Raw genomic sequence first — 19,058 nt, forward strand, 5'->3', positions numbered from 1 at the left:
TAGAGACTCTCCCCCTTAAACATGCCATTGTCCTTGCGACCAGAGTTAATTGAATTCTGTATATAAATAAATATGTTATTTAATTGTCACTAATTGCAATACAGCTGAAAACTGGCTCTAGCTAGCAATTAGCAGTGCTAAGAGAATCTATAATCAATATTCAACCTTTCTTTGCCACCGCGGCTCTTTTTAAGCAGGAAAACCTGATGTCGTGGTGATAAGCTTTTCCTTTACTTCGACCCTTATTTATCTGACTAATGGCATTTGCTATTATCTTTGGGAAAACAGCTCTGTCCATTTCGCTGGGTGGCATTTTGCTTTCGACCTGTGCAAACGGACCAGTTTCTTGGAAAGCTATTAGGGACGGTGGTTGTCAGAAGTGAGACAAGCTGGCACAGTGACATTCGAGTCGATGCAGAGATCGACTGGCTCCGGTCCCTGCAGACCAGACTCTGAGCTGGGTTTGGGATGCACAGAGAGGAATTAGCCTTCGCTCTGGGCTCGCGGCTTAGTGAAAACCCAGGCACCTGATCTCACTGCTTTGTCGCACGCTAGGCCCTGTCCTCTCCTGTTTATTCGTAAGTGTAATCGGGTACTAGGCACCCTTCCCTTCGTAAATTCATTCATTCACTCATTCATTCTCTCATTCGACGACTCCGTACTTCGTGCCCACTGCGAGCCAGGCTCTGTGCCGGGACCAGGGAGAAGGAGGAGCCGAGCCAGCCCTGGGTCCTGCTCACGGAGCTCACGCTTCAGCGGGGGACAGAACGCCTGTCAAAGGACCGTCATGAGCAGACGTCTCGCTGCAGCCAGGACATGGCCGTGAAGAAGCAGGGAGGGGGCGCGGAGTCGTGTGATGGTGGTCGGCGGGGACTGGGCCGGGGATCCGAAGGTGGAGGCGGGGCCGAGGAGCAGACGTGTGACCGGAGCAGGGGACGACGGGAGAAAGGCGAGCAGGCGCCGGGCCACGGTGGGCTTTGCAGGGGCCGCCCCGAAGGGGTGGGGACGTGCTGGGACCCCGGCCTTGGAATCGTGTCTCTCCACGACATAGCTCTCTGGCCCCGAATGTTAATAACACAGCTGAGAAACCGGGGTTCGAGAAAATAAACGATTACAAATTTGAGAAAGAAAAGATGCCTCTGGCTGCAGGGCAGCCGATGTCGCCGGAGGCCGACATCGTGGTACGTGAGTGAGCGCCGAGGGACGCCGAGGGACGTGCGTGCCGATGCCCTCTGCGGTGTGCACGCTGCCCAGACAGTCCCCGTGGTCCAGGCTTGCTGGGCTGGCCTTCATGAGACACCTTCCAGAGCAGACCAGTAGGGAACTAAGTAACTTCCAGTGGAACTCGAATAAACAATACAGATTTCACGCATCGTCCTTCTGGTGTAAGAAGCTGTGAAACCTTGGCACGGCGAGCGGCGTCGTAGGAGGAGGTCACGATGGGGCTTGCTGAAATCCCGATCGGTTAGCAGACCATTCCATCCGCAGGGCAGAGGGCATGCCCTCTGGGGAGGAAAAGCTGGCACCCATGTTCTTCAGCCAAAGAAAGTACTGTGGGGAAGAGATCGGGCCGTTTAGATGAAACGGGGGTGCCATTGCAGAACTGGCCGCCGAACAAGGCCTTGCGTGGTATTATGCCATCACGGGCGTAGTCACACCTCCCCGGGCGGAGACCCATTTCGATGGGCAAAGGCCACGCGTGTTGGGGTGGCCACTCCTCTTCCCTTTCCTCTCTGCCTAGTGACCTGGCGGGTTTTGTCGTGACGGCCCCCGTGGGGACGCCACTCCTGTCATCTGGAACGGAATCGGGTCCTGGGTGGTGGAACGCCGGGGTCATTGCTACCGCTGTTTGGAGGTGAAGCCCAGCATGCGTGGACTTAGTCTCTGTGTCACGGAAAGGGACGCTGCCGTGGAGCTCGTTTGCTGAGCTCCAGCCGGATGTCCCCCACATGACGGGTCTCCCCTGCTCCCGGGCTCCCTGAACAATGGAAGCCGCGGGAGCTGAGATGACCGATGTGCCCCATTGCTCAGGGTTCCCTGGCAAAGAGCAGAGTCCGCCCTGGTTAGTTCGAGCAGAGGAGGAGTTACAGGGCATAAAAGGCCTCCCGGAGTCCCTGGTCGGACTGCAGAAACGGAAGACTTTAGGCTGGGCTTCCAGGAACTAGTCCCAGTCATACTGCAAAAATGGGCCACCAAGGGGCTGCGACTCTGTCATCAGCAGAAAGCCACCTGCCATCACAGCCGCAGCTCTGGGTGTGCAGCTTCCGCTGTGTGCGCACCAGCACCACGCGTGCCTAGGGCCCTGCCCCTCCCGCCCCTACGTCCGTTCGGAATTCAAGTCCTGAGCCATCACTTCTCTTTGGCGGAACGAAAATCCCATGAGCGGCCCTGTATTCTTCAGAGTTCCCCAGAGAAACACATCCAGGAGGATGTGCACACATACAGGAAGAGACGTATTTTAAGAAACTGGCTCTCGTGACTATGGTGGCTTGGCAAGTCCAAAATTGGCAGGCTGGAGACCCAGGAAGAGTCGATGTTGCAGGTGAAGTCTGTGGGCCATCCGCTGGCAGAATTCCCTTTTGCCAGGAGAGGGGGGGTCAGTCTTTGGTTCTATTCAGGCCTTCAACTGATTGGACGAGGCCCACCCATTCTAGAAGGCAATCTGCTTTGCTCAACGTCCACCAATTTAAATGTTAATCTCATGCTAAACCACCTTCTTGGAAATGTTCAGGAGGATGTTTGGTCATGTATCTTGGCCCCATGTGGCCCAGCCAAGCTGACACATAAAATTAAGCATCTGGCACCCAGTTGCAAGGCAGTCTAACAGATGTGTCCCCAGTACTACCTGCAGGGCAGGGAGGTACCCTGGAGGGAGGCTGGCACAGATGCGTGTGAGCCAGGCCGCAGAACCCACCAGTGTCTATGAGACATCCTCGTGAAATCAGAATAACTTCCACGTTTGTGTACAAATGTTCTTGGAAGTTAAAGATGAAGCATGGCTGTTCCTGTTATTGGTTTTAATGGAAGGTGAATAATTCGGCTTAAGTTTTGTCCTAGATGTGGGGGGAAAATGCCTCCATCGTAAGCATGACTGTTTAGGCTACTAATGCCAAGGCAGCGTCAGACGCTAACAAGGAAAACTTAGAGAAAAGATCCTCGCCGTCCTGTTCACGGGTGGCCACAGGGGTGCCAGGGACTGATAGTTTTAAGTTTCCACCTTTCCTCACAAATAATGCAGAAGTCTCCCCGCTTATGTCCATTTCCCCAAATTGGTAAGTAAAAAAGGTCAGCTTCCAAGGCTTTTAGCTTCTCTCAGAATCTCAGCTAAATGCCTTCTCTTTGTGGTCCGCCCGCTTGAATAAACCATATCGGCTCTTGAAGCTTCTGCCTTGACCATTAAGCAGAGTTCCAGAATGGCCGGGCTAATTAAGGTATATAAGTAATACACACTCACATTTTATGGTGTTTTATGTTTCGAAACGTTTTCATACCCGTTGTGACCTTTTGTCTTCGGGACATCTCTTGAGGTTATTCTTGTGTGTGTTTGTGTTTTGTTTTGTTTTGATAAAGAAAACGGAAGCTCGGGCACAGGAGGGGCCTCGCTCCGCAGGGCGCGGCGGTCAGTCCCCCGTCCATGGCCCAGAGCACTGGCACTGTCAGTGAGACAGACACTCGGGCCTGGCAGCTCGCGGCCTTGGCTCACGACATCCCGTCCGAGCCTTACCGGAGCAGGTGGGCTGTGACATAGGCCAAACGTTCATTCTGATTCCCTCTCCTTGAAATATCTTTCAAGTATATGTTCGTGGTACACGCGAACACCCCCCTTCTGTGTTAATGTTTCTCAAACATGGCCCATGAGGGGGCGGCCAGAGTTCTTTGAGGGGCCGAAAAGTCTAGCAGCCTTCCTCATTTGCTGGACATTCTTCATTCTTCCCCAGAATAGAAAATGCACTACTCACGAGGTTGGCGACAAAAATCCAAGAAAACTTACTACGGCTTACTTGGTAAAAATTCCATTGTAACCCACTAGTCGGAACTGTCTTCTTATCAGAAAGACACGTGAAAGGTGAGGTTTATTTCCCCTCCTGTCCTTGGTCCCTGCCCTGTTTCAGCTCCTGCTGACAGCTTCTCATAATTATGTTCCTCCGATGCTTATCAGATGCTCCCACCTCTTAACATGGCACCCTCCCCCGACCCCGCCGAGGCCTCAGTGCATCCCGGGCACAGCAACCCAGGAACCCAGATCACAGTGATGCTCACTTAAGCTTGGAAGCCACTCAGAGGAAGGGAACGTCCACATGCTCCTTGGCGTGCTGCACGAGCCCCATGACAGGGGGGCCACCTTTGCGCCCGTGATCTTCGGCACGGGGGCAGCCGCCCGGCCACCTGCAGAATGTGTAGAATGAGAGAGAGCACAGTGCGCTCATGGATGACAGCCCTGCGGACGGGACGGGACGGGACGGGAGGGTCACGGCCTCCTGGGTCCGGTACCATTTCCGTTAAATGATTCTTCACGATGTCCATCTCTCCAGGGCGACACTCATGCCGGCCTGCCATCTTTCAAGGCTCGGCCACAGCCCCTGTCAGGCCTCCCACCCCGGCTGCTCTCGTCGACAGTGTCCTTCCCCCTTCTCGGAACTTGTACTGTCCCCGTCACCAACGGAGCCCCACGTACACGTCCTCCTGTGACCAGGTCCTTTCCTTGTACATTTACCCCTCAGCTAGTCAGCGTCACCCTGGCAGGCCTTACCTTGCCTGGCCTCGCACAGGCTGGGCCCTCCGTGAGCGTCCTCGGCTGGGTTCTGCATGCGTCAGGGCATCCTGCGGTCCGTCGCCACGGTAACGTGGATGGAAACTGTGACTTCTCACTTGAGTGCTGGGCTGTCCCTTCGAAGACAAGAAAATAGAGGTCGGATTCGTCCTCTTCGCTTTGGGATCCTCACGCGGTCACGGCTTCGCTCCTCTGGGGATGGAAGAGCTGAACCGCTTCACGAGCGCTCAGAATCCAGCGTGGGAAGCACGGAGGGCGCGGGAGAGAGAAGCTGGGGAGGGTCGGAAGGCACGGGATGGGCCGGGGCATCCTCGCCTCCTCCCGCTGCGTGGGAGAACAGCAGATGGTGCGAGGTGGGAGAAATGACTGTTTTGGGGCGCCCCCCCCCGCCCCCGAGCTGGGAGTGGGCGGGAACAAGGCCGCTGTCAGGCCCACTTGCCAGCTCCCTGGTCAGCGTCAGGTGGGTGGCCTGGGAATGAGCCCGAGCAGGTGGAGCGTCAAAGTCCTGCCGCCCCCTCTCCCTGAGCTGACGCTTGTGACGTTTTCGCAGGCAATTTCCATCGACTTACGAGGCTGTTTTCTCTGTCGATCGAAGGTTATGTGTCTTCTTTAATCTGAAAATTCCCAGTGGGACTTTATGCTTCCTCTTCTCCCAGCTCTCTGTTTGCGAGCCCCGCGCCCAGCTGCCTTCAGCAGGTTCTGGGCGGGGGGCAGGCCCTCCCTCCGACCCGAAGAACTCGAGGATGCACCCTGACTGGCAGAGAGACGCAGCCCAGAGCCGCGCTGAGCGGCGGCAGGCACCCTGCAGGTGACACCGGAGAGGACTAACAGCCCCAACACATAGCGGAGGAATAAAACCCACACCGCTCGCCCGAGGCGGGTAGCCCCCATTCGTCTCTTTCAGTTTAGAATATAATGTGCTGCTTTCACGTCACTTTTCACGTCTCAAAAGGTGTTCTAGTTAATCTCGCCGTTTCTCTGCGTCACCTAAATAACGTCCACGTACAAAGAACAGGATGGACGTTTGACATAAACTCTCCTCCTTACGGAGGAACAAAACTCTATGGTATATTCAGAGGGACCGAAACCAGCTGTGGCTCTTTCCCGGGACTACGTCGTGAGGTGTGGCCCTTGGGATCTGCTGGAGGACACGGAGGCAGAACGCGTCCCCGAAATCGAGTTGATTCTGAACGTGGCTGGCCCTCTGCAGCCGCGTCTGAGAACACACCCTGCCGGCCACGGAGGCACAGGGGACGCTCCCGTGCTGTTGCCATGGCAGCAGGCAGTGTTTGCACAGCACAGCCTCCCCACGCTCTGGGCGAGCCAACTTGGACGGCTCGCCTGCCTGATGCTGTCCGGCTGGAGAGTGACCAAGGACCCTTTGGGATCGGCGTTCTGACACTTGCGTGTGGAAGTCAAACTCTGGCTAGACCCAGGCACGCACAGGAGCGCAGGCTGGGGACCAAAGGGGGCGTCCCCGGAGGAAGACGGGGTCTCGCTCGCAAGGTACTGAACACACTCCCCGTGCCTTCCTCCCCACGGGGTTGCGTGAGCTTGCAGGCTGCGTGCCGTGCTGTGGCTGCAGGCACCGCTGTGTCTGTGAGACACAGGTCACTGTCGAGAGAAGCAAAGCTGAGCAGGAGGCGGCGAGCTCAGGACGAGGGCGATGACGAACACCTGCTATTTCCAGCTCTCGGCTTTGGCTGCAAACGGACTGACAGGAACTCAGAACCTTGTGTAGACTTGATAGGCGTCAACGGGAATAAGACGCTGTATTTAAAGCGCTGTGTGATCCCAGGAGGAAAAGAGTCCTCAAACGCCACGTCGCTTCGCAGCCCGTAGGTACGAAACTAACGTGTGTGTGGCCGGGGGACTCGCACTTGGGGGAGAAGCAGTAACAGCTGGAGCGAAGGAAGGAGCAAAGCGCCCCGACTGTTGGTGTAGGGTGTGTCATTGTGGGGACATCTGGCTCCTTTGGGTGCAGGCCCAGCTTCTGGGGAGTCCCCCACTTTGAGTCCTGCCCCCCATGTGGAAGCCTCAGAGGGCGTTACTCCTTGGGGCCAAGTGTCCCCAGGTTGAACAGGAAAGCTCTGTACTGCCACCTCGTTGACTTTCCCCCAGGGGCATGTTCGTTAGAGGAGGCTGCTGCAGAAGACAGATTCGTAGATGAGGATTCCAGCCTGGGTCTTCTTTGGTCTTTGTAGTTCAAGTTCTGCCATTCAGCATGTGGTCCAAGGTCAGCAGCCCCTGGGAGCTTGCTGGCACTGGGAGAACCTCAGGTCCATGCTCCCTCCCCACTCAAAATCAGAATCGACGGTTTAACGAGCTCTCCCTGTGGGTCGCGAGCACTTTGAGGCTCGAGGAGGCCGGTTTAGGGAAAAGCCCACATGGCAGACTTCAGAACCATGCACCTGACCGAGTCAGAAACAGTTACTCGGTTTTAGCCCCAAGGAAGACAGAAAATTCTACAAGGAAATAGAAATGAGAGTGGAGGTCTGACATCATCCTCCCCTTGGAGAAGCACCTGGGTCCACTTAGTTGCACATCTCAGGCAGGTTAACCGTGGGGCGAGGCTCTGGGCGGGGAGCCGACCCGTGGGAGCACAACGGGGGGTGGACAGAAGGAAGAGGGAACGCGAGAGGTCAAATCGCCTTCTTATTAATTTTAAAGGAATACAGATCCATTCCCAAACCTGTAAACGCCGCATGAGAGCGTAGAGTAAAAAACGGACGATAGACTTGCCTTCCTCCAAGATCGTATGGATCGCAGAGAATTAAGAACACAGACTCTGGAACAAAGCCGCCGGGGTTTGGATCCCAGCTCGGTGACATACCAGCTCTGTGGCCTCAGGAAAACTAACTGCTCCGTGCCTCGGTTTCCTCCGCTGTAAAGTAGGAGTAACGGCAGAATTGGGGTGAGGATTCCGTTTTGATAGGTGTGAAGCTATCAAATGCCTGCACATATGGGCTGTGGGCTGACCGCTAAGATTCTAAAACTTGAATGTTTTTCCACATTTGAAACTTACATCCCTCTGGCATCTCAGCATAAGGGGTAAGGGAGGAAGGGACTCATTTTTCTCCCTGATGGTTCGCCAGGTATCCAAAGACCAGTTTTTGCCTTATCTCTTCTCCACGTGTCTTAAGGGTTAATTGTATCTCCCCACCCTTCACCCCCGCGAAAAAAAAAAAACATATGTTGAATCCTAAGCCCCAGTCCCTCGGAATGTCACCTCCTTTGAAAATGGGGTCACTGAAAATATACTTAGTCGGGATGAGGTCATGCTGGAATAGGGTGGGCCCCTAATCCAATACGTCTGGTGTCCTTATGAAAAGACAGAAACGCTTAGAGAAGGCGGCCAGTGGGGACAAAGGCAGAGACCGGTGTGACACAGCCACAAGCCGGGGCCCACCTGGGGCCGCCAGAAGCTGGAAGGGACCCGGAAAGATCTTCCTCTAAAGCTTCTACGAGAGCACAGCCTCGCCAAGACCTTGATCTTGGACTTCCAGCCTCCAGAACTGTGAGACAACAAACTTCTCTGGTTTTAAGCCACCCAGTTTGTGGTACTTCGCTACGGCAGCCTTAGGGTCCTAAACCGTCATAGAATGACATGTTCTTTATTCCTTTGGTCTAGTTGCTCCTTCTTATGCCTTAATGACATGTTTTAATGATGTGTAAGTCGGTTCAGAAGAGAGAGAGTGAACATTTCCATCTTTTCCAGGAGATGGTTTTTGAGATAAAATTTGACTTCATGAGATTGAAATTATTACCTGTCATCAGCCACTGTAAAAGCTCGCACGCTTTCCCAAGAGTCCGAGGCCCCTGTCAGGCCCGCGTCTGACTCCAGGGCCTCAGACCCTGAGACTCCTTCCTCTGTGACACCTCCGATGAAGGGTCTGGCGTCTCAGCTGCCATGTCTCCTTTCATTAATTGAGAGAGGTTAATTGAGAGAGGTTCGTAAAACTCAGTGGCATGCTATTAATGATGAATAAACTCCGTGCCTCACACCGAGGACCGTGTTTGTGCGCGATCAGCCTTTGTCCCCTGCCGCGTGACAGTGTTAATTGCTTCTTCAGGACGGCTTTTGAAGCGCCAATGCCAAGTTCCATTTCGCTCGAGTCAAGAAAATCAGGGTAGAAGAATGAGTGACACTCTGGGAACGAAGAGGTTTCCTGGAGGACTTAATGACTGTCCCCGGCGTCTCGGCGTGAGACCCCCCCTCGGCGGCACCAACAGAGATGCATTTCACAGCAGCCGAGCGTCAGGAAATGTGCTTCGAATTATCGCCTAAGATGTAACCTGTCAGAGGTGCTCGTGTGACTTGTGTTTAATGAGAATTGATTTTCGGATTGCATTACCCAGAGAGCCCGGTATCACGGACACCCAGGCTCTTTCCCGAGACCTTTGGCCGCCACATGTTTGTGTGTCGGTGCCCCCTGCCCCCCGCCCCGGCGGCCACCAGCTATCAGATCTACCGCATGAGGCCGGGGCGGAGGTCCGCTCGTTAGCCTCGGGGACCGCAGCATGCTGAGCCTGGCTCGCCGGCGTTGCCGCACAGTCGGGGAGCCCCAGGGGAAGCAAAGTCGGGGTGTCAGCACGGGGAAAACGTGTGAGGGAGAGGCCTCTGTCTGAGCACGACTCGCTCCAGCTCCATGCCCTGGGTCACCTCGCTGCTGAGACATGGCCCAGCGGGGCCCGGAGAGGAGAGACGGCTGGCTCTCCCCGCGCACCCCGCGTGTCCCTCATCCGTGGGTGCTGTGCCACCTCCTCGCTTGTCCTGTCCCGAACTTGTACCGTCTGGACAGTGATTTACTTCATCTCTCGCTTCCGCCTGACGCGGTGAACTTCATGTTCGCTTTGCAAGGAGACGTTACATCGCGACTGTAAACAGGTGAGCCTTGGTGGTTTGGGCTCATTCGATGCATAACGCACCGATTTGACACGTTTAGACACGGCAAGGCGAAGGCCGCAGCGGCGTCAGAGAGCAAACACCTCCACATGTCACGCGACGGTCGCTTTGTGTCCGAGCTGGGAACTTCTCAGTTCTAGAGGGACGTTGGTGCTGGTGGTGGTCTTGCCTGTGGTGGCTGCCTGTGAGTTGTTCAAATGGATCTCCGAGAGGTGTTCAAGGCATAGCAACATGAGCTGAGCTCTGAGACCTTCTTTTCCCGTGTCAGAATCAGAAGGATCGAAAGAGACTTGGACAGGGAACACTTTTCCTCTATGAGATCCCATCTCACTGACGTTCACATCTGCATAAAACCCGATCTGTGCGTGATCACGTGGGGACCACGCTGGAAGATCTCGTAGAGGGAAGCTGGGGGAGGGGGAGGCAAAGAGAGAGCAGACGCGAAGTTCTGGAGAGAAAAAACGATCAGAGTCAAAACCAGCCCCGGCGCACTGTCTCGGCCCCCTCCCCACGTTCGTTCATCCACGGGGTGAGTGTCGACTCGTCCCGTCTATCAGACACGGTGCAACACACTGGAGCCATGAGGCCAAAGAATCGCTGTCCTCGGGTCCTGTCCAGTCTGGCAGAACACAGAGAGGTGAGCGGAGACAGAGCCAGGAGTCTGGCAGGAAGTCACCTGAAGCAGGCCCTGGGGGACGGGCAGCAGCCACGGGGAGACAACGGTACGCACGCCAGAGCTGCCGAGGCCCCGACTTTCCGGCGAGTGGGCAAGGTAGCCCTCGACGCCACTGCGTTTTGCCGACTGTAGAAGGGGACTCTCGGCGCTGGACACCAGGTGGCACCCGCCGTTCAGGTTCCAGAGCCACGGAGCAGTGCTGTCTCAAGTTCAAGCTGAGCTCGAACTCACCTGCCAGCCCAGCGGACCCCCTTCGCAGGTCCCAGGGCGGGTCCTAGTCCTTGGCGTCCTCGTCGGTGGGACCCGCTGGGTTCATTGTCCTCCCGGCAGTGCCTCCGGAACCTGCTGGCCGTGGTGTTTGAGAAGGTGGCCGCCAGCCTTGCCCTGTTCCTCCTCCACTGGGCCACGGCGAGAATTCGGGTGACGGTCCTGGCCGTTCTGTGGGGTGACGTTCAAGAGCGTGGTGATGTTCGGGGCCAGAAGGGTTGGATCTGGCCAACTCTTGGCTATTCCAGCTCTGACAGTAGAACATCGACCTGCCAATCACATTCACGCCATTTCTCTGGCCCAGCGGGGGACATAGACCGGGCCATCGCCCTCACCCTGAAGCAGTCTGGGCAAAGAGCATCAGGGCAGGGAGGAAAGCTCGCAGCGTCCCCTCGAGGCCGGGAGAACTCTGTGGCTCTAGCTCATCTCCATGACTGAGAACTGCCTCTTCTCCGTTGCAATCCACGGTCCCCCAGCCCCAGCCCCTGCCCCGCCACGTGCAACGGCGAGCTGTAAGCAAACTACGCCACTTCCTTCGCGCTTCCTGGCATCAGGGAGAGGCACAGAGGCTCTCAGGCCCCAGTGACAGGGGCTGCCACAGGGTCGACGACGAAGATGTTGCTGTGTGGCGGGCCCCCTGCCCCCCGCCCCCCGAGGCTCTGGAGGGCCTCACTGGCTTGGACCCCGGGCCCTCAGTGGGAGCCAGTCTTTACGATGCTTCCTGCGTCTTTCATCGTCATCGTGAGTGTGTCCCTAAGGCTTCCTGAGGACGACATGGCTACACAGCCTGGCACCCAGTCAGGCCAGGATCTGGCTTTCAAAGCTCTCAGCCGAGGATGGGTCAGAGCCAACAGAGCTGTGAGTGGTCCTCAGCCAAGGAAGTTCTCGAAAGGATGGATTTCCCCCGAGGAGCCCAGAAAGCAAGCAATTTTTCTCGACTCGTGGGAGAATCACTGAACTCGCCTGCAGGGCAGAGGGTACACGCACATGAGGCTCGCACCTCGGACGGCCGCGCCTGAGTTTCTCGTGGCTTGCTTTTCAAAGTGTCCTCCTGGGGGCGAGATCTATCCCCGTTTTTTCCTGCAAACAGCTCAGAAATTTGGGTGACTCGAACGCTGTCCTGAAGACTCAGCCTCCAAATACAGGAGGCATAACAGGAAGTTCAAACTAAGACGGCTGCTGACTCCCATGGCCTCAGCTCAAAGGACCGGAAATGGAACCTAGTCTGTCTTTATCCCAAGTCCAAGTGCGCCGGTTAGAAATAGAACAGCCCCTCGGCCGCTCAGAACACTCTGGTATTTTTGGCTTATCCAAATTGCTGTGGGTCCACACCAAACCCACCGTCACGCCCCTTCTCCCCAAGGAGTTTTGATCATCGACATGGCTCCCACAGGCCTTCCTCACCTTTCCCTAAATGCTAGAGTTGGTTTTTTCTTCTTCAGCAGATGTCATCGGATGAGCAGGGCGAGTGGTCGGGGGGCCGGCGGACTCTGCTGCAGGAGAGCGAGCGACATAATGTCCTCTGTGCTCACTTTCTCTCCCCTGAGGTAGACGCGCGCTTCACCATCTTTCACGATCCTGTTTCAGGGTTTTGTTCAAATTCATTTTCTGTCTCATGATGATGATGATGATGATGATGATGATGATGAGATAATAATAATAATAATCTGTACATCTTACTTCCTTTTTGAGGCTGTCATGTTCTAGGTGGTAGATAACTCAATCATAAGGATAAAAGACAGACAATAGTGACAATCTTCAGTGCAGATGGGAGGCGGGCAGTCTGCCAGTCACAAAGGAAGAAGAGTATCAGGTACAAATTAGGCCGCTCGAGTTTAAACACTGTCCTTTCGCTGAGTCAATATGCGTTAAATCAGGTATCTGGGGACAGAAAGGGCCTAATCATATTTGTGATTTATTATAAAAGAAATATATAGACACACACAAATACATTCACTTATTAAATTAATATGTATTCATTGTAGAAGCTTCAGATACTACTGCGTATAAAAAAGGAAATAATGCTACGTATAACACTGCCACCCAAGGATAGCCAGGATATTATTTTGAAACAATTCATTCCACCTTCCTATGATCTGTGTGTGGCTTTCTTTTTCATTAAATATATGTGAACATTCTCCTATGTCATGAAACGCTCCTGCATGATAAGACGCCCAAGATGAATACACCAAGATCAATGTCACCCGTCCCCTCTCGTTAGACACCTGAGTCATTTCTAGTCTGGTGACATGGCCGTCCATGCACCTCCTGCCCCCATCTTGATGACATTTGTGGACGGCACCTGCCGAGGCAGGTCACTGAGTCAGGGAGTCACGCACGTGTGAGAGGGTGCCTACCACTCAGGTCCCCTCCAGACAGATGGCACCGATTTTCCCTTCCAGCGTCGGTGAACGAGGTGCCCACTTAGCTGGGTACAATCCTGTCCCGTGGATGCGGAGCAGGGGCCAGCGGAGAAGGCTCAGCCCTGCCAAGGGAGGAATGACCGCCCGTCAGAGACGGCTACGGCTCTTTAAAACTAGACCAAGCCTGGCCGAGGAGCTGGGAGTCCTCAGTTCGAGTCCTGCCCCAACGTGCTGTGTGACAAGCTTGTGCCACCTGACTTCTCTGAGCCTCAAGTCCATCTCCTAAAAAGTCAAGTGGTGAATGAGACGATCACCCAGACGATCAAAGTCCCTGGGGGCCCCAGGCGTGGGACGGCAGGTCACTGTGGCCGTCCCCAGGAGAAGGAAGCCATTCCCAGCCAGGGTGTGTGAAGCCTTCGTCCCTTCTTAACTGAACGGTCAGAGCTTAGTAGGAACAACCAGCGTGGAGGGCTCTGAAAACGTGGACTGTGACAGGAGCGGTCTCGTCCCAGAGCTGAGGAAGCCGAGGCGACCCTGAGCTTGCGACCCCAGATGTGATGATATCTGGGGTCGAGAGGGCCTTAAGGTTAAATGAGGTCATCGGGGGGAACCCTGATTCAGTGAGGTTAGACTCTTAGGAAAAGAGATACCAGATGGCATTTTCTCTCTCCACCAGGCGAGGACACAGAGAGAGGGTGGACCTCTGGGCCTCTCGTGGGCCCTCGCCGAGAACTAAGCAAGCCGGCACCTTGATCTTGGACTTTCCAGCCCCAGAACTGTGAGAAACGTCTGTCGTGCCAGCCATGCTGTCCATGGTGCTCGGTTAGGGCAGCCCCGGCCGACTGAGACACCGGACGGCAAAAGTAGGAGGTCTCCGCGCTACAGGTGAGACACAGCAGGGGTGTCACGGAGGCACAAGCATTCAACATCTTCATTCTCCCCGAGCAAGGGTGAGGCCGGTGAGCCCCGACGTGGGGGCCCGGCACGCTCTCCCTGTCCCTCCCAATCTCCTGGATCACGGTGTCGGACCAGATGGGTTTCATCCTTGCTGATCGGTTGACAGCGGGTAGCTCAGTCCTACCTAGCAGCAGCAGCATTGGGGACAATGTGTGGGGATACAGCGTCCCCACAGCACCGAGCGCAGCAGTGTGGCATTCATCCCCACGGTCCAGGGGCTCACGCTGCTCCCCGCAGCAGAGCAGGGCCATGTGACTGGGACCTCCCCCCAGATGTGGAGCCTGCTAGCACCAAGCAGGCCCACGGCATCGTGACTGTCACCGGGGACGGGCAGTCACGCGCAGAAGATCCAGCAATGCAGGACTATTGGGACCCAAGCTTTTCCTCGGTTTTGGCTCAATATCCCACATCTCACTCCTGAGAATACGTTTCTTGTTGTTGAGTCCTGGCTTGTCTTTCTGAACCTGTCGGAAGAGCTCTTGTATTCCTTATAGATAATCTGGAAATAGTTCTCTTTTGAAAACCTTTTTCCCCCTAAAGGACCCAAAGAGGATTTTGAAACATCAAATTAAAAAAGAGGAAATGACTCTTTGTGCTAGTCTGTATTTTCCAAGGTTTTATTTATTTTTTAACAGTGAATACATGTTATTTTGCAGTAGATAACAATTGTACTTAGCTCGTCATTGAAAACTGAGGGCTATCAGCCCGTGAGTTTGACTATTTTGGATACCCCATGAGCAGAATGATACGGCATTTGTCTTGGCGTGACTGGCTTCAATTAGCATAATATCCTCCAGGTTCATCCATGTTGTTGCAAATGGCAGGATCTCCCTCTTTTTCAAGGCTGAATAATATTCCACTGTGTACAGGTACCGTATCTTCATCCATCCATCACCCATCTCCATGGACACATAGGCTGTTTCCACACCTTGGCTCTTGTGAACGATGTTGCAATGGACACGGCGTGCAGACACCTCTCTGAGGTAATAGTTTCCTTTGGACATTTACCCAGAATCGGGACTGCTGGATGACATCGCGGTTCTGTTCATGACACTTCTAGATGCACACCTCAGTGGCGTTGGGTAAATTCGTGGCTGTGCCCAGACACCGAGGGCTTTGAGACTAAGCACATACGTTCGAAACTCACCAAGAAGGGAGGCCACCCCAATCTCCAGACCTACAGAGGGAGCCGCGGGGTGTTTGTCAGGCTGGCTGCCACTCTCCAAGGGGACGGCCTCTCCCCAGCTTGTCTGGGCGGGTCTGCAAAGATGCTTTCCCAGAGGGGCCTCCAACCCAGCCTCAGGCTTGACCCACAGCACGGACAGCCTTGGGCCCCGCGGCTGCCCTGTTCCCTCTCCGTCTCACCCCTGCACAGGGGTCCCTCCCCTGCAGACCCCACTGTGCCCCCAGTCCAGTAGCTGAGAGGCCTGCCCTGTGCAAAGCCGGCCTCCGCCTGCCCCTCTGGAAGTGGGGAAGTCCCACCCCGGGGACCAGCAGCCCCCGCCCGGCGCCCCTCCCTGCCCTCACTCTCTGGGGAGCTAGAGTTTCCTCCTGGACCATGGGCGGGTGTATCAGAGCTCATCGGGGCTGTGGAACAGCAGGCGCCGGGCTGCCAGCATCGCCACGACTTGAGTTTCAACCATTTTCTCTGCTTGACGCCTCGCTGGCCCGCCGCACCCCCACACACGAGCAGCCTCATTCTGTCCAGCCAGCTCAGCCAGCAGTGGTCCCAGACCCACCACACAAGGACACGTGGGCTTCTGTGCTGAGCCTGCCCGATTGTCCTCCCCTCTCCTGCAGGAACATTCGGCTGTAACCCCAGCAGGTGCCTGGCGGACGGGCACCCAGGCCTGTGCTTCTGCGAGGCCCGGCTTGGGCAAGCTGTGTGGTCAGCTGGTCACTGGGCCTCAGCTGCCACCCTTGAAGCAGGAAAGAAGAGACTTGCCTCTGCCTGGCCTCGCAGGGAAGTCTCGGGAAATGCTTCAGCCCAAATGTTAAAATCTTGCACAGGAAATGAATTGATGACTTGGGGGATTAAAACCCCACACAACAATTCTAGTTACTGTGCCTAGACTTAAAGACTACTTCCCCAAAGGGAGAGGCAGTTGGAGGACACCGGGGCCATGCGGGCCACTGAAGGACCCACACCAGATGCAGCTTAACCTCAGCACAAGGCTCTGAGGCCGGACTGTAGTGGCAGAAAGGTCTGCTTTGGATAGCTTTAGTAAGACATGAACTCGGGGGTTAGCTTTTCTCTTTGAGGGAGAGAGGGATCATATTTGAGATGTCCTATTTTATCAGGTGCTGGCAGGTGTCCGTGACTCAGAAGATACTGGGCATCAAGTTGCTCTCAGCCGGCGGCTCAGTCTACACGCACGATTCTGCACGTTTTCTCTACTTCATACATGCTGGGCGGCTTTGCAGACTGACACGCGACCTGCCTCGTTTGACAGCCATACGCCACTGTGCCTACCGCCCACGACGGCCGTCCCCTGCCACCGTCTCAGGGTTGCTAGGCTATTTCTCAGCGTCTATGTGCCTGTTTTTAGCATTCCTGGAAAGTGGCAAGGAACAGCCTGCACACATAGCTTTGCAAATTGATGTGAGTTTATGACGTAAATTCGTAAAAGTAAAATGGCAGGAGATCTGTGGTCTGCCGCGATCCCCTTTGGGTCCCTAATGCAGGGGACGTCGCGTCCTCATTGTCCCTATGCCTTCACCCTTCACTCTTCCTCCCAAGTCTAGGAGCGAGGTCCCTGGAATGTCAACGGCCGGCCCGGTGAACGTGAGCCAGCAGATCGGACAGAGATGCCGGGCCCTACACGACCCATGGTTCGCAGGCCCGGGGTGAGGGAGCCCCAGACTAAGTAAGGGTGGGAAAGAAAGGAGGGCCCGGGTCGGAAAGCGTGCCTGCCCCGCGTGGGACATGGAAGCAAGGGGCCGGCCAGCGAGCCTCGTGGGACCTCAGACGCCAGTGCCCCTCACCGGATACAAGCGGTCCGCGATTCAGCTCTGCTTCGTTCATGGGAACTGTGGAGGAGGCGGACGAGCAAACGAGGTCAGGCCGTGACGCGGGAACATTTGTTTTCAGGGTTTTACCTTTGGGTCATGGACTACACACAGCCCCCACCCCCACCGGTCCCCCATCATTGGGCACTGACTTCACCGGCCTGTGGCTCTGACCTCAGTCTAAGCTGGGCTTTCACTGGGGCCTGCTTATCTCCACCGCAGAAGCCAGCGCAGTCACCCCAGCACGGGCCGGGTGTCTGGCAGAGGGAGGGAGGTGCTGCCCTGTCCCCAGCCTGAGTCACCCTACCAGGCACAGCCAGCGGCTCATTCATCGCACCCGTAGCTGCACCGTCTGGGCCTGTCTCAAAGACAAGTGACAGGGAAAAGCCACCGAACGCGTGTGAGTTCAGTCTCTCCGTTTCTGTGTATTTAACTGGGCTGGGGGCTGGGACCCCCTTTCCCTGGCTGGCCCTCCAGGCCCGGGCTCCCAGGTGTGTCCCTGTCCTCCCAGCAGATACCGGCTGGGAGTCGTTTCTGGGATGTCATTTCTGAGGGACCGGGAGAGCACCTGCGTGGGGGAGTCTGTGCAGGGCTCCGCCCCGGCCCATCTCCCTGCCGCTTCGAGCCCCGGCCAAGCCCGGCATCCCACACGGCAGACGCTGCTGTCGGAGGGCAAGAGCGATGCTGAGGTCACCGCATCTCGGACACGAGACGACAGCAGCCTTCGCCACCCCGTCTTCTCCACCCCATGGGACTCGGCTCACACAGACGGTCGGGGTCCTGACTCAGGGTCTGATGAGCCTCGCGGCTGCAGGAGAAGCCACATCCGTTCTGCCCACAGCATCCCGGCGACGTCTGGGAGCAAGGACCCTGTGCCCGGGCCGGCCTGCGCTCGCACAGCTCTGCGGTGGGGCGAGGCTTCCCTCTCCCCAAACTTCAGCTCCTCTACACCGTCTACACCATCTGCTTTCCTTCCCTCGATAGTGTTTTTATTAAGAATTCATGTTTTCATATAACACACTCCTGCCCATGTCCCCCTCCAGCCTCACCAGTTCTGTGAGAGCTGGATCAAACGCCAGCACAGGCTGAAAACTGTCTTCCTGTTCAAACCCCACAAGTTTTACCCGAGCCACTGGCAGGGCACGCTGCTGTCTGTCCTGTATGATAACTGCATGCAACGTATCTCCTGGGCCAGGTTAGGAGGCACTTTGCCCCCTCGCTGTAGTTAGTGCCCACCGAATATTAGTTAAATGAATGAATGAGTGAATATATTTGTTTTGAAGTATTTTCTCTTCTGGGAAAACTGCATGACCCATTTAAAATGAGCTTGCCATTCAGTCCTACACAAAGCTTTATGCTACTGTGTGTTCATCGCAAGTTCTCAAAGTGTTCCATTTCAAGATTTCCAAATAAGCAGTACAGGAGAACTTTCAGTTTCTAGAATATTCCTGGAAAATTCTAAGCCTTCTTCAAAAGCTAAGACGCTTCACTGTCGAGCCGAGCCTTCAGACTTTGGCCTCTTTCTGCCTTCCCTCAGAAGGGTTTGTTTCTTCTGCAACATGAGAGGTGTCAGAACAGAAGCTGGCTTCCGGCATTCTGTGACACTTACGGCGCCCGTGGGGCCTTCACGGCCGGGCCACCCCGGCAACGTGAGGCAGACCTCTGGCAGGACACTGAACAGGACAAAAGGGTGCGTGTGTGCCACGTGCACCTTCATTCACACTCAGACGTCTGCTGCATCATATGTCCTATGTCACCTTCAGGTGTTGCTAACAACATTTATTTGTAAAAAGCGTATTAAAATGCATGTGTGACGGCTTTTGTACTGATAGTACGTTGAGGTGATCTAACTGACGTATCAACAAACTTCGTGCGTGTGACTTTTCATCTTATATAACCAGAAATTCCTAGTGAGCAATCAGGGCACGGGGCCTCCTCTTACACAAACACAGCTGTTGTTTTGAGAAAATAATATGATAAACAGAGTTGTCAGGAAGGAGGCTGTGTCCATAAAAATTAATGTCGGGTTGGCCTGCGAAATGTACCCAACACACGTGCGCACGCACGGGCGCGCACACACACACACGCACACACACACGCACGCACACA

The 19,058-nt window shown here is 55.3% G+C and overlaps 1 long non-coding RNA gene across 1 annotated transcript; it reads left to right on the forward strand.

The window, feature by feature from the left end:
• The first annotated feature begins 9,506 nt into the window (after positions 1 to 9,506).
• On the forward strand, positions 9,507 to 16,803 carry LOC120609677 (uncharacterized). Its single transcript, XR_005654813.1, has 4 exons — positions 9,507 to 9,659; positions 13,660 to 13,868; positions 14,810 to 14,923; positions 16,681 to 16,803. It is a non-coding gene; the product is annotated as an uncharacterized LOC120609677 (long non-coding RNA).
• Positions 16,804 to 19,058: the final 2,255 nt, after the last annotated feature.

This window comes from Pteropus medius, unplaced genomic scaffold (genome assembly GCF_902729225.1).
Source record: "Pteropus medius unplaced genomic scaffold, Ma_sr-lr_union100, whole genome shotgun sequence".
In the NCBI taxonomy this organism is placed as follows: Eukaryota; Metazoa; Chordata; class Mammalia; order Chiroptera; family Pteropodidae; genus Pteropus; species Pteropus medius.